Below are 12721 nucleotides of genomic sequence, written 5' to 3'. Positions count from 1 at the left end.
TATTCGAATATTACTTAGTGCGATCTTCACAATGCTAAATGGTAAACAGACGAAATTCCGGACTCAGCTATTGTGTAAAAAGGCCTCATGTGTATAAGTGAGAGTAGAGTGAAGCCCGAGGGCAACGTCTATGATAATTACCTTTAATAAACACTATGCTAAGTAGCAGGCCCGTAAAATAACGAGGGAAGCCTTCCCTCGAACATGGCACATCCTACGCCAAGAACCATGCAAACAGTTACGCATTATGCGGTTGACGATCGTTCCCACTCGAACTGATACGCGTCGTTCTATCTTGTGCATTTTTAACGTTATTGTGGGTAGTGCTGGATGCAGGCCTACTATAAAAGAAGGCTATGTGATCTCGCAATAAAAATATCATCTGATGGGGTAAATTAGAGTATCAAACTAAACGAATACATTTATTATTGGTAAGTTTTTTGGGCAGCGTGTGGTAAAAAAATGTGATGCATATTGTGTATCTTAATGCTTAATTAATCACGAGTAGGGCATGTTCCCTATGGGCATTTGGTGCTGTTTTAGCGAATACTGCTGCCGTTCCCTTCAGTGAAAAGGCACTATTCGAGCATCGTCTTCAGTGTACCTCGAATCGATAACATCTAAACGTTATTGGCATCGTCTCGACGACTACGCATATCCGGCTGAAGATTTTACCAAATTCATGAAGTGCGTCTACATCACATAAATCTAATGATCACTTGATGCGCATATAAATGCATGACGGTACAACGGTAGTCGAATTATTATTCTCCATGCATGTAACAAAGGCATAGATGCAGAAGCCAGACAATAGTCATCATATCTGTTATACGACACAATTGCTGATTGTGATGAATTCTTGGGTCGATAAAAAAGTGTGACCTAACTGATCCAGTACGCGTTCTAGGATCTCAGTCTATGTGATGCTAATAGACCATAACATCAGAAAAGAAATCAGTTACCTTCTGTCGATCTGGGTTTCTTGATAAACTAACGATATCAGTGAGCCGTTTTTTTCTCCATCCAGCCATAACATACTATGGCTATATAGTTGACAATCGCTAGTAAAAAGCGTTCTGAGAATAGTTATTTATAGCAGTCCCTACTCCCTGAGACATTGGCGTTATCTACGTTAACACAGTTGACTTTGATAATGGAAAATGTGTTTCGTTTATGGATCTAGTTCTATATATGGGTATTGGTTAGTCCTCAAACTATACAGATCTACAAAAGGTCCCTCTAGTCTAGCCTTTCTAGAGCTTAGCTGAGACTTTTCGTCTCCACTAACTCAGGCCGAGCAAGGTTGCACTAGAAACAACAGCATCCTTAGATCGACGGGGCTGATACATAGGCACGCGCGTTAGTGTTGAGAGGGTGATTGCTTCCTTCAAAAGAGGTCTTTTTTCACGCTTTAACTTTTATCAGGACTGGTTTCCTTTGCGGTTGTCGTAAACAGAAGGCGTTCCCAAACTGTGAATCCAGTGGGTTTGATATAAGCGGCTTGCAGACAAGTGCAACTCCAGAAGTGGTTTCTCCACAAAAAGCTAGGAGAGTTTACCGGTTAAAGCTCTGCTTGTGTATGGATATCTGGACTCAGTATACAGGTTTTCGAAGCAGGACAAGCCAAACTGCGCTTTCAGCCACTCGGCGGCTAAACCACTCTCTTTCTAATCCTTTTTCTGGAGTGCACAGCCAGTAGTAGATGACTTGTTCTAGCGATAGGAGACTTCACGATCCTTATTACCTTTTGGATTTGGACAGCGCCTGCTTGTTCGGCTTTCGCTAAAACTTGACGTGCTACCTCTAGCATAGAAACATCATTCAGGTGTATTTACGTCTGTTTGGGTAGAAATGACCACAGGATAAAAAGGCAAAGCTAACACCTTACCGGTGGGGGCCCAAAAGTATGGCATACCATGCCGAACGATTGGGCATAATGCATGCACCAAATAATCATATCATTAACCGACGCTAAAGAGTGACACAGATGATAAATGCCTTTGAGCTGAGAAAGATCAGGGCTGTAGTAGTAGATGGCCTCTACTAGTAAGTGCCCAACAACACTATTGGAATTTATATGCATAATAACCAAGTATCATACGAAATGATCGGTGGTGACATGTCACCGAAAATTTTAACATGAAGTACTGAGCCTACGATACTAGCCTCTACCTAGCCTATTGAAAAATAGCTGGCTGCATAGTATTTATCGCGATTCTATCCGCATTTACTGCAAATACACTTTTTCAAAGGCTTGTAAAAGCGCGCATTTGTACGTAATGTCTACCAAAAAATGTAAGTTAGGAGAACGAGTAGTAATGGTCCCTGGTTCAACTTCTTCCAGTCATTATCTTCCATTGCGCCCATGCGAGTGGCGTCTATTTTTGGAAACCTCCGCTGCTATCTTTTTAGACACCAAAAGAAACTTACCCAAAAATTCAAACTTTGAAATCTCAGACTTTTGATAAACAGCGGAAAATAAACAACGAGAGATATGACCCGATTTCTTGCCGTCTAATAAAAGCCCAGTATAAATCACAAAAGGGATCTTTCACCGGGTAGAATAATCCTATATTCTCTGGAGTATGGCCTTTTCAGATTATACTTACAATTTGAAATTTCTTAAAAAAGTTCGGTAGGACAGGGTACCAAACAAATGATTCGGCGAAAAGCAGCGTATCACAAGTTGAGATTCTGCCTCTCTCCTCAGTTTTATAGCATCAAAGTTCGTTAAGTTGACCATTAATCCCCATTTAGCTATTACAATGCAGAAAATATTTCGACTGGATCACTTGGACGTTTTATTTTGCCAGAAAGGCTTTCAAGTGGATTAGGAGAATTCAAGAATACTCACATCCTTAGGCCAGGCTCGGTGGTGGTGGTGGTGGTGGTGGTGGGGGAAGGGGGGGGACAATGACGCAGGCCTGTCTTTGTGTATTTTGTTTTACTATGGGATCGCGCCTGTATGCCGGCAGGGCACACTCACACACGTCAGAATACCCAGGACGTAATTTCTGGGCGCAGAATCAATTTAAAATCTGCGTACAGAAAGTGTAATGTCTTATCGGGTGCCCTCATAAGGTTTGAAGACTACATATTGGTATATATGCGAGAACCTATCGCTGAAAGATAACTAGGGATTGCTCCTTTCAGTCTCGGCAATAGCACATGACTATGAAATCCGTATGACTTATGTTTACATGTATAAATGTTATTTCTTCAGGGTCGCTATCGAAACACTATAATAGGATAGTTACAAGTATCATGTATTGATGAAATGGCATATATACAAGACAATATTGAAAATGATTTTCTAAGTTTTGCAAATGTTACGCATAGCATAATTTTTTTACATACGGATTAAATCAACTTGTGGTGCTTTAGTAAAAGCTACGATCTTTCACCTTTAAGACGTTCAACAATCGGCCGCGTTTCCTAAGGCACGACACTTCGAGGCCTCAGATTACTGATGTAATAATATAAAAACTACGAGGTTTACCGTTAATTATCTTTTACAGACAAAAGTTATATAAAACGTTTTTGGCGCTGAAAATTACTGCTGCTTCAGGAGGTCCATTATTGATCAGGCGATTTCATTAAATTCCAAAAAATTCGTTGAAAAAGTTAAAATAAGCGTGACCATCCATTGTCTAATGAGCTCTTGAATAGTTTCCAATTAATTTCGAACATACATTTCAGAAACTATCGTAGACTAAGTACGTCAGAACGTTTTTAGTCATTAAGGCTTCGTCTGCGTTTTGCTATCACTGGGATATTTTAAACAAAATTAAAGAAAACAATGCAGCAAATAATGCTTAAGATAAAGAAAGCCAATTTTATGCGATATTGTTGATCTTTCATTCTCCGCGTCTAAAGGTCCATTCATTTTAGTCGATATAGTGCAAATGACACCGATGACCGTCTATTCAGCTAAGATGATCATCTTCGTGCGATCTGCGTATGTATTTTCCGTATGACTACATAAACCGACAACAACAAAGCATTTTTAGTCACCATTAAAAAACTTATCATATACCTCTTGGAAAAACTTATCTTCCTGCGCATGTCTTCAAAATATACTATATTTACAGGGTTATTTAACAATCAGCCATTCCGGCGCGGTGAATAAGCTGCAGGATCGCCGACTTTTTCAGTGAAATCATATATGAAATCGCTGACTAGCTCTGCCGGTGCATTGTATCCGGTCTACAGCGTCACAATAGCGTCATATGACGGAGTGCCTGATTGGCACGTCAGTGGGTTCGCGCTGTACACCGTCTGATGTGTTACCCATTTGCGACCGCCAACAATGGTCTCCCCATAGGCGAAACAAGAGCGAGACCGACCTGTGCCTTCTAAGCAACTGCAAACAGTTCATCGCCGTTGTTACGGTCAGCAACTGATTACCGCTGACGATGGCGTTCTATGTGCCATGAACGTCAGGATCTAATGCTGTAACACCATCTTGTTGTTCAATATCTTCAAAGGACCAACAGCCGTCTGCTGCCACACGCGCTAGTGTGGTTACTGGTATCACTATGGCTATTCACCACCACTGCTGCTGTTGTTTTTGCTGCCGCCACTGCTGATGATGATAGTTGGGTTTCTGGAAAACGATTTTTGACCGAGATGCGTCTCAGTTTTGACCTGCGCAGACCTATTGCCTTCATCCCAGGACTATGAAGTCTGCGCGGTAGAGAGGTCGGAACCATGGCCGATCGGGTCCGTTGCAAATTCTGCGACTGCAGCCCTCCGAGGACTCTGTTACGGGTTGTATAAGTGATATCTCGACCCTACATGTAGCTCGATGAGAATACTGTCGAACGTATTTCGGGTCCCACCGCCTCATCACCAACAACCTTGATTGTGACGCCGAGGCATATAATATATTATAATAATACTGATAGTACAACTCTACTGTGCCGAACGGATGAGTGACGAGATATAGCAATAACAGAGAGATTGTAAGCTGTTTTTGTTATTAATATTATATCATCACATTACGTAACAGTACAATCAAAGCGCTTTCTATACGGAATTGAAAATGGTATATGAGGATCTATTATTTGTGTTCACTGCATTGAACAAAAAGCGCTTATTTATGTTATAGTAAAAATAATTTTGTAAAATTTACACTGATTAAAAGCACCTGTAAATCGATTACTTCGTCTTTTTTCTAAATACGGGCTACACATTTGGCCCATACGTTGAACTAGTAACTCGGACATTAACAGCAAATGTGTTTAGACAATGACCTTGTCTTCGAACGTTTTATGGAGCATAGAGTGAACCCACTTTGTATGACTTAGCGCGCAGTGTAGTTTGTTTTTTTATTTAATCGCAATTATTATGTAGTATACGTTGTTATATAAATACACAGCAGTCTTGTATATTCGCAATTTCTATGATAGGATGTTTCGAATTAAAAATTCTACTTGTTTGACAGTACCATTTATAGATGCTGTTTTTCTCACAGAAAATATCAGTAAACGTTTTTATGAAATTTTGTTCTAAAATTGCTTTATATGGAGAACGTTAGAGTAAGACAAACGGCTGTCCCGATTACAAAACCATACCACTTAGAACAGCGTCTCGGACGCTTGATCATCCTAGACGTTGGGCTCAAGGCGGAAATATTAACTCGAAGAAGCAAGCCCAGCCATCTCATCAATAAAGAATCATTCCATAGATTGACTGTTCTTAGCCAAGAAAACCTTTTTACTTATGTCTTTCATTAAGCCCACGTGATAACACTGATCGACTAGGTTCGTACAGAGAGTTACGTTAAAGTCATTTACCCGTTGCCCATATCATGGGTAGAGAGTGTACTCAACTTGTTCCAAACATATCTGCACAAAAACTTATATTGAGAATCTGAATAATTTGGAAACTGCCTAGGCATCATTCAGGGATCAGCGAACCCCATAAGTTATAAGTTCGGTATCCCATCTACTTTGTCATCGCGGCAATCAAAATCATGAATGAAAGAATTATATGATTAGCTTCACTTTTGTGGAAAACACTATCTAGCAGCTCCATAATGAAATAAAGTCAGATCCACTTAAGTATTTGCAAATGCTTTTTTGCTTCCGTGAAAATTCACGAAATGTCACAAAATGTGGTGTTTCGGTTTGGTGAAACGTATTAGGAGCGTCCACAGCAAATATTCCAGGAAGAGCTAATCGTTTTTCTGCCATCTCTGCAGATGAAATTTTGCTTCTCTTTGCGGCAAAAACACCATTAAAAAATTATTATATATATAAGCCGGCGAAATTCTGAGCCCAGGCTTTTTTGGTGTACAATTCCATACGCTGCTCCCCAGCGCCTAATATACCTGCTAACGTTTATCCAATAGCAGTTGGCGCTTTTCGAATGAAAACTGGATTCCCGCCAATCGTTTCAAAGCATAAATATAGCAGACACACCTGTCCGCATTCGACGTAGTGAATAAGCATTAAGGTTGAGTTCGGTAGTGTTGGTGGACATACAATGTTTCATCCTAAACTGTTTATTGATTTATCAGTAGGCTATATTTCGCTTAATTTGCTAGTCGGGTGACCAATTAGAGCTTCTCAACGTTCTTGGGCGTTCTCTTTATGAATCCATTATAGCTCACGCATTGTAAAGAGTCGAAGCAAACGCGAACATTACTAATAATACCTCATACTATCATAGAATAACTAAAACGTTGAAGGCTGTTTGCGGGCAAGGCTAATAACTGTCTTCAACCATATTTTAGGTGAGGTTTGTGTGTAAGCAGCATCATCGAAGATCAGATGGCACTCTTTCATAAGCATTATTGTACAATGGATACTGGTAATTGAGGAGAGATATCAGACCCCAGAGATACGAAGCTCGAAAATACAGGGCTGATAGCAACGGATCATTTGGTAAGTGTGCCGATTTCACAATATATACTTGGACATAATTAAATAACCATTAAATGGAGCCAGAATCATATAACTAAAACAGCAAATTTAGTAATGTACTGTATTATGCACCTAAGCTCCTGGGTTAAAACTAGGTACGGTTGGATAGAGATTAGTAAGCATCTCATAGCAGATATGCTCGCAGGTGATAATGGACAGTTCCACTAGCAACCGTTTCTGCAGTGAACGAAATACTGTAATAGCTCATCTATGTCTTTTCCATTATACCTAATGTTCTAAGCATATTATGCTCATTTATACATATACTGTGCCATTGGCCCAGGTGGGCTTTTCTGACTTGGTAGCAGAATGCCGCATGCATATCGTTACGTAGGTGATAGAGTAAATATGTTGATTCAAAGTCAAGAATAGAACTGGTAACTTTTATTTTATATATCTAAAAAGGCACATGGCAGGGACGGGTCATTGACTCGGTCAGTTTAGCAAAATTAGGCAGGAATAAGGAAGAAAGAGCCAGCCTAGGTGTTAAAACTTTTATCTACTAACCTTAAGCTTCATAAATTACCTTACTTTGGCTGTCACCCATTGCAATATCATGGCAGTAAACTGTAACCTTAGAGTATAAGTGCATTTAGCTATTTGGTGTCATTAACGCGACCAAGCCAAAGAAAGAGTAAAAATATTCTTGTGAACATAGTGCCAAGATAATATTGTAGATTTTAAGATTTACCGCCAGGTTCTTCAGGCTTAAAAGTCTTTTTTTAACCCGATGCTGACAGTCAGCCTCTACTTCTTTACCATTAAGCTATCACTAAGCTGCCATTTAACTAAACCATTAAGTACCGAATGTTACATAACCTAGCTCGGATAGACTATATACAGCCGGTCATTCTGTCGAATAACATTTCATAACGGAAACTGAAGGATGGACATGGTTCAAGGCTTTACCCCGCAGTCTTTTTATTCTCGCAAACCACTGGTATACTTTCGGTGCGCCACATCTTCTTGTGGTCCATCCAGGATCTCCTTGTTTTTCTTAGCCATTATAGGACTCTGGTCCTTGGGTCATGCATTTTTCACACGCTACCTGTAGTTAGACGGTAAATTTGTGATGTAAATTCATCAATTCCGCAATAGGCCTCGGAAAAGCCCTGGTATGTTGTAGCTACTACCAGCTTTTCATAGATAGCAGAGAAGAGAGCCGCCGTTTATACTTAGGAAAAATGTCGATTGAGCGAAGTGGAGAATGCTAAACAATAGCAGAACTAAAAGATGTTCTCTTGCTATCGTTAGCATAAATAAAATTAACAATCTTTAGTTTATTTAATCGTGATAGGCCACAGTGTGGCGGAGGTGACACATTAGGATTAGCGGCTTATTCATGAGGTGAACAGCTGGTGTCATTTGAGCCTGGTCTGGTAGGCCATGAGGGTGATCGAAATATTACATTTCAACTGGCGCAATGTTGTATCGAACACAAACCTTCGATCGTTGTTTAATGTTATAGCATAGCACACCCAAACTGGGCTGGACTTAAATGGAACTTCATATTGGATTTTTTAGATATATATGTCATATATACTGAAAGTTAAATTCGAAATACTCTATTTTCTTCGAGAATTCTGCTTAGTCTTATCTATGTCAGCTGCTGCGATTCGACACAAGAACTTATAGGGTTACGATAATTATTGCTGCGTATGAGACCTCCGCAGAAAAAGTTCAACCCTCGATATTAATAGCCAGTTTAGCTTTGATTACATCGTTTTGTTCTTACATAACGAAGTTAGTTGAGCTAAAAAAAAAAATGCTGGAGTTTGTCTGCATGGCCAAACCAGAATATTTCAGGAAGCCGACAATATTTATTGCAAGCTTACCTAAGCTTGCAGTAATACGGAGTGTTTTAAAATGTTGTTAATGGAATACATTTGGCTTGACTTCGTCCGCCGGTATTTTTATTGCGTAGGACATAGAGCTTTTATAGTATGAGACGATGTAACACACAAAGCACAAACAAATGCTATAGCGGTAGCAGTGAAAATAATAGGTCGGATGACGTGTACTCTCACAGTCGATGAGATTTCATTAATAGAAATGATCAACGCCATTGCCAGTTATGCTTAATGTCTATCCGACCTCCTATGGAAAGGCATGAAACGTGTGTATTACGGTGCTGCCTAACCCATAGCCACAGGTCCAATACTAACGAGGGACCTTCTTCAACGTAGTGACTTCGTTTTTTGGAAGCCATCTTCGAAATAAGTTTTGCTCACTAAGTTCCTTTGCTTAGTTTCACTCAGATTGAGAGTTGTATATTTGTTGTATTCCACGAGATGTTTCCTTGCTTTGGATGGGCGGTAAGTGTTGTGCAGTGATCAGGTCAAACCGACTGCAGCTATTGACCATTATAGCTAAACACTGTAAAGGTCACTACTGTTTACTGCAACGGAGTCGCTTTCTTTTATCATTACCATTGTGAATGCGCTTGCTTCTAACGATTTTATCGTATAGACGGACCCAATTGGACCGCCAATACATAAACAAATGGTCCGAAAATATTCCACCAGAAAGATAGATACAGGGTTCAGTGGTGAAACAACAGAGGTGGTGCATACGTGGGGCCATCGGTGTCAGGACAAAATAGTATACGTTTATATTCGATATGGTACTCTATTTTGACATACGTTATTATCGTAATACGCCATTAATTTGCTAATATTTTGCACCATATTATAAGAATAGACTTTTCCAGTTTTGATTTGATTCAAAACTGAAAAGAACTTATTCAGAGTTGTTTAGTGGAACCCGGGTCTTGATGCGTCTTCCAAATAGCATGATCAAAAAAACTGTCATGAAGTTAATTTTTCAATTACCACGACTGACAGCTGGTAAAATAGGGGAACGGGTTTGACTCCTACACTGATCATAGTGCCCATCGGCTCTATGTAACTTGTCACGTTTAAGATCTATTATAAAAAGTACAAGGTACTCTGCAGCTTTTTGTGCCGTTAGTAAAGATTAAATTAGTATGTATGGCCGAATGAATTGGGGTACTGTTTTTATTTTGTCTCCTGTCTTTTTGCTTGGCATAAACTTGAGATTTTGTTGAAATTTTTTTGTGGGATGATAAGAAGCGTCCCGATGCTCCATCGATTTTTACCTTTGAGAAAGCAAATCTATAAAATGTCGCCATAAATAAATAATTGACAGGTTGATCAAATCCGTCGAATTATATTAAAATCTAAAAATCCGAAGCAGCCTTAGATTAGTAGGAATCATACGACACTTAATAAATTAAATGCCATTTTCAATAAATATCTGATAAGCTCACCTTTGAGCTACTACATGATTTGTGTCGTTTTCCGACTTCGGCCTCCGTCAAATTTGATTGTTTAAACACTAAACGAAGCAGGATTTCTCTTAAGTACGCCCGGTGTATGCCGTCGAATGCTTTTGACTAGCTAGATTGTGAGCATAGATTTGTAGCGTTACCCCTTATATAAATTAATTATTATCAAATTAATCCATATGTCGTATTTATGGTATTTATGTGTTATACTGAAGCAACGTTCTCTTACAATATAATTAATTACCTTAATTAGTAGGATGTTGAACTTGTTTAATAATGGAGTTAAGCTAGGAACGGCAGCTCGTGGGACCAAACCTATATATTATATCATGGCTTCTCTAGTTTTAATTGGCGCTAGCCATCCTATAGCATGTTATGCACTGTATATTTGCATATTTATTCAAGAAAGCAACAACACGGAGAAAAACTTGTCGACATTGCCAAGCGCATAATGGAGGCCTTAGCCCGCATTATCGATATTTGCCATGCCTACAGGGTACGGCACCTAAACTAGGTAAAAATTATCGTAGCGTACATGCGTTCATTCGGCATTCTGGGTATCTTAGAACGAGACTAGTTCTTTCTAGAACGAAATAACAGACCTTTTTCTTTGTAGTGGAAGACGATGTGTCGTTTTCACTATTTGAACAGAAGTCAGATATTATCCAATCTCTTGACGCTGTACTAACCTCCACCGAAATGATGAAAACTTTTTTGTTCTCAAATAGACGGTCTACACTATTTCCAGTTTTCATGCGGCTTATATAAGGTTTTCATCAAAGACGCCGGAACAGAATCCAGTAGGTTCTTGGTTTAAAGGGCTAAGAAATCATAAAAGTCACATGAAAAGTCAGTTTTGATACAGGTGGATCTCTTGAACAGAAATTCAGGCTGTTTTGAACATCAGAATATCAGCTGTTCGTTGTGTCGTCCAGATAAGCCCCAAAGGCCAGTCTTCTCGAAATTTCTTGCTCTATTTCGCATCTTTTAGGCTTTTGGGCTCACATACATGGTACCTTTAACCTGGTACCACCTCAGAAGAGAGAAAGGTTTAAAAATGACCAATGACTGGTTTAGTTCCCAAATTGAAGCTGCAATCGAAAAAAAGTAGGTGGTGATTATATACAGTGAGTACATCTAACCTGAAGACATAGAAGACGTTTTATCGAATATCTGTCCTTGTTTACATACAGTCTTTAAAAAGACCTACTTTAAGGTAAGTGCTATACAGTTTACGTTTAAGTGTCGCTATCATTTTTTAAAGAAGATCGATTTTAGTTATAATAATGGCTTGACATATGCACAATTTTCAGACAGGTAAAAGGGTTATGTGAAATGATTGTCATATGAGATTTTTAAGGATTTTTTTCCCAGTGAAGCACGACCTAACCGCTTTGTAACTTTAAAAACTTATAATATGTGTTAAAAATTGATCGCCTCAGGCCAATCGCGCGAAGCCGATCTCATGGATATTTCCACGCGTAAAAAACGCTGTCGTCTTCGATTGTCCAAATGCATGACCCAGTACGCTATATCGGTACCACTCCCCACATTGCATAAGTGTTGCAATGTGGGGAGCGGTACCGTTGCAAATAATAATAACAAACAAAGGGATCTAAAGTTACGTAAGATTTTAATAAAATCCTTTAAACTGCACATGATTAAGCGGCGAAGCTCAGAATATATTATGCTGAAAAAGGCGTAGATTATTATCACCGTACTTTATTATTATTATTATCTATCGCAAGTCCTATTTCTGAATTTCACCTATGAACGTTGCAAATACGCACGACATCGTTACTTGTTACAGAGCTCATACCAGAATCGATAAAAACACTATCGGCCTTTTTATGAAAAAAAAGCTTCAAATACCATGGTAATATCACAATGTACTGTGATATTTATTATATTTGTTCATTTAATTGAAAGTATACATTCATTTCTACCACTTAGACCGAGACAGTGTTAATACGTTTTTAGGGCTACCCTTTTGGCGCGTTCGCTGCGAACTAAAACAACCGAGGCAATTAGATGTACTGTATAGTCATGGAGATCTTTTGGGTGACCGCCACTCATCGAGGAGGTCGCGCTTGAACCTGTGAAGAGGTACGAAAGATATCTCAGGCTACGACAGTTACCTTCTTGGTACATAGCCAATCTGTCTAGCTTTAGCCCGTTGAAACTTTTCCGAACTGATTGAGTCACATGACATCATTACAGATTTCGTAGTTCCTTCAGCGGAATATCTGGTCAACGGCACTTCCAGACCAATAATACCAGTTTTCGATGGTTATTCTGCTTTTTTCAAGCAATTATGGCCGATTTCAATAAATGTTTGCATAAAAATATACTGCAAAGCCGTTTATGTCATATAATAGAAGCAAGTAGGTGCGGCCAGTGATAATAAACACAATCATTCATTATGTTGTGATGGTATCATCGTTACTTTGTTCTTGATCTCCAGGTGAAAAGGAATACACATATG

General features: G+C 39.2%; 1 protein-coding gene across 7 annotated transcripts in view; it reads left to right on the top strand.

The window, feature by feature from the left end:
- The first annotated feature begins 6433 nt into the window (after positions 1 to 6433).
- Positions 6434 to 12721, top strand: part of LOC111272741 (uncharacterized) — a 67939-nt gene continuing 61651 nt past the window's right edge. For 6 of the 7 annotated variants that reach the window (XR_015315826.1, XR_002687701.2, XR_002687703.1 and 3 more), the window contains exons 1-2: positions 6434 to 6522; positions 6740 to 6890. The gene's annotated coding sequence lies outside the window, so the exon portion shown is untranslated. The remainder of the gene's footprint in view (positions 6523 to 6739; positions 6891 to 12721) is intronic. The other variant, XM_086973379.1, reaches the window with a different exon arrangement.

Source organism: Varroa jacobsoni, unplaced genomic scaffold (genome assembly GCF_002532875.2).
Source record: "Varroa jacobsoni isolate VJ856 unplaced genomic scaffold, vjacob_1.0 scaffold_190, whole genome shotgun sequence".
In the NCBI taxonomy this organism is placed as follows: domain Eukaryota; kingdom Metazoa; phylum Arthropoda; class Arachnida; order Mesostigmata; family Varroidae; genus Varroa; species Varroa jacobsoni.
This window is presented reverse-complemented; position numbering and strand designations above follow the sequence as displayed.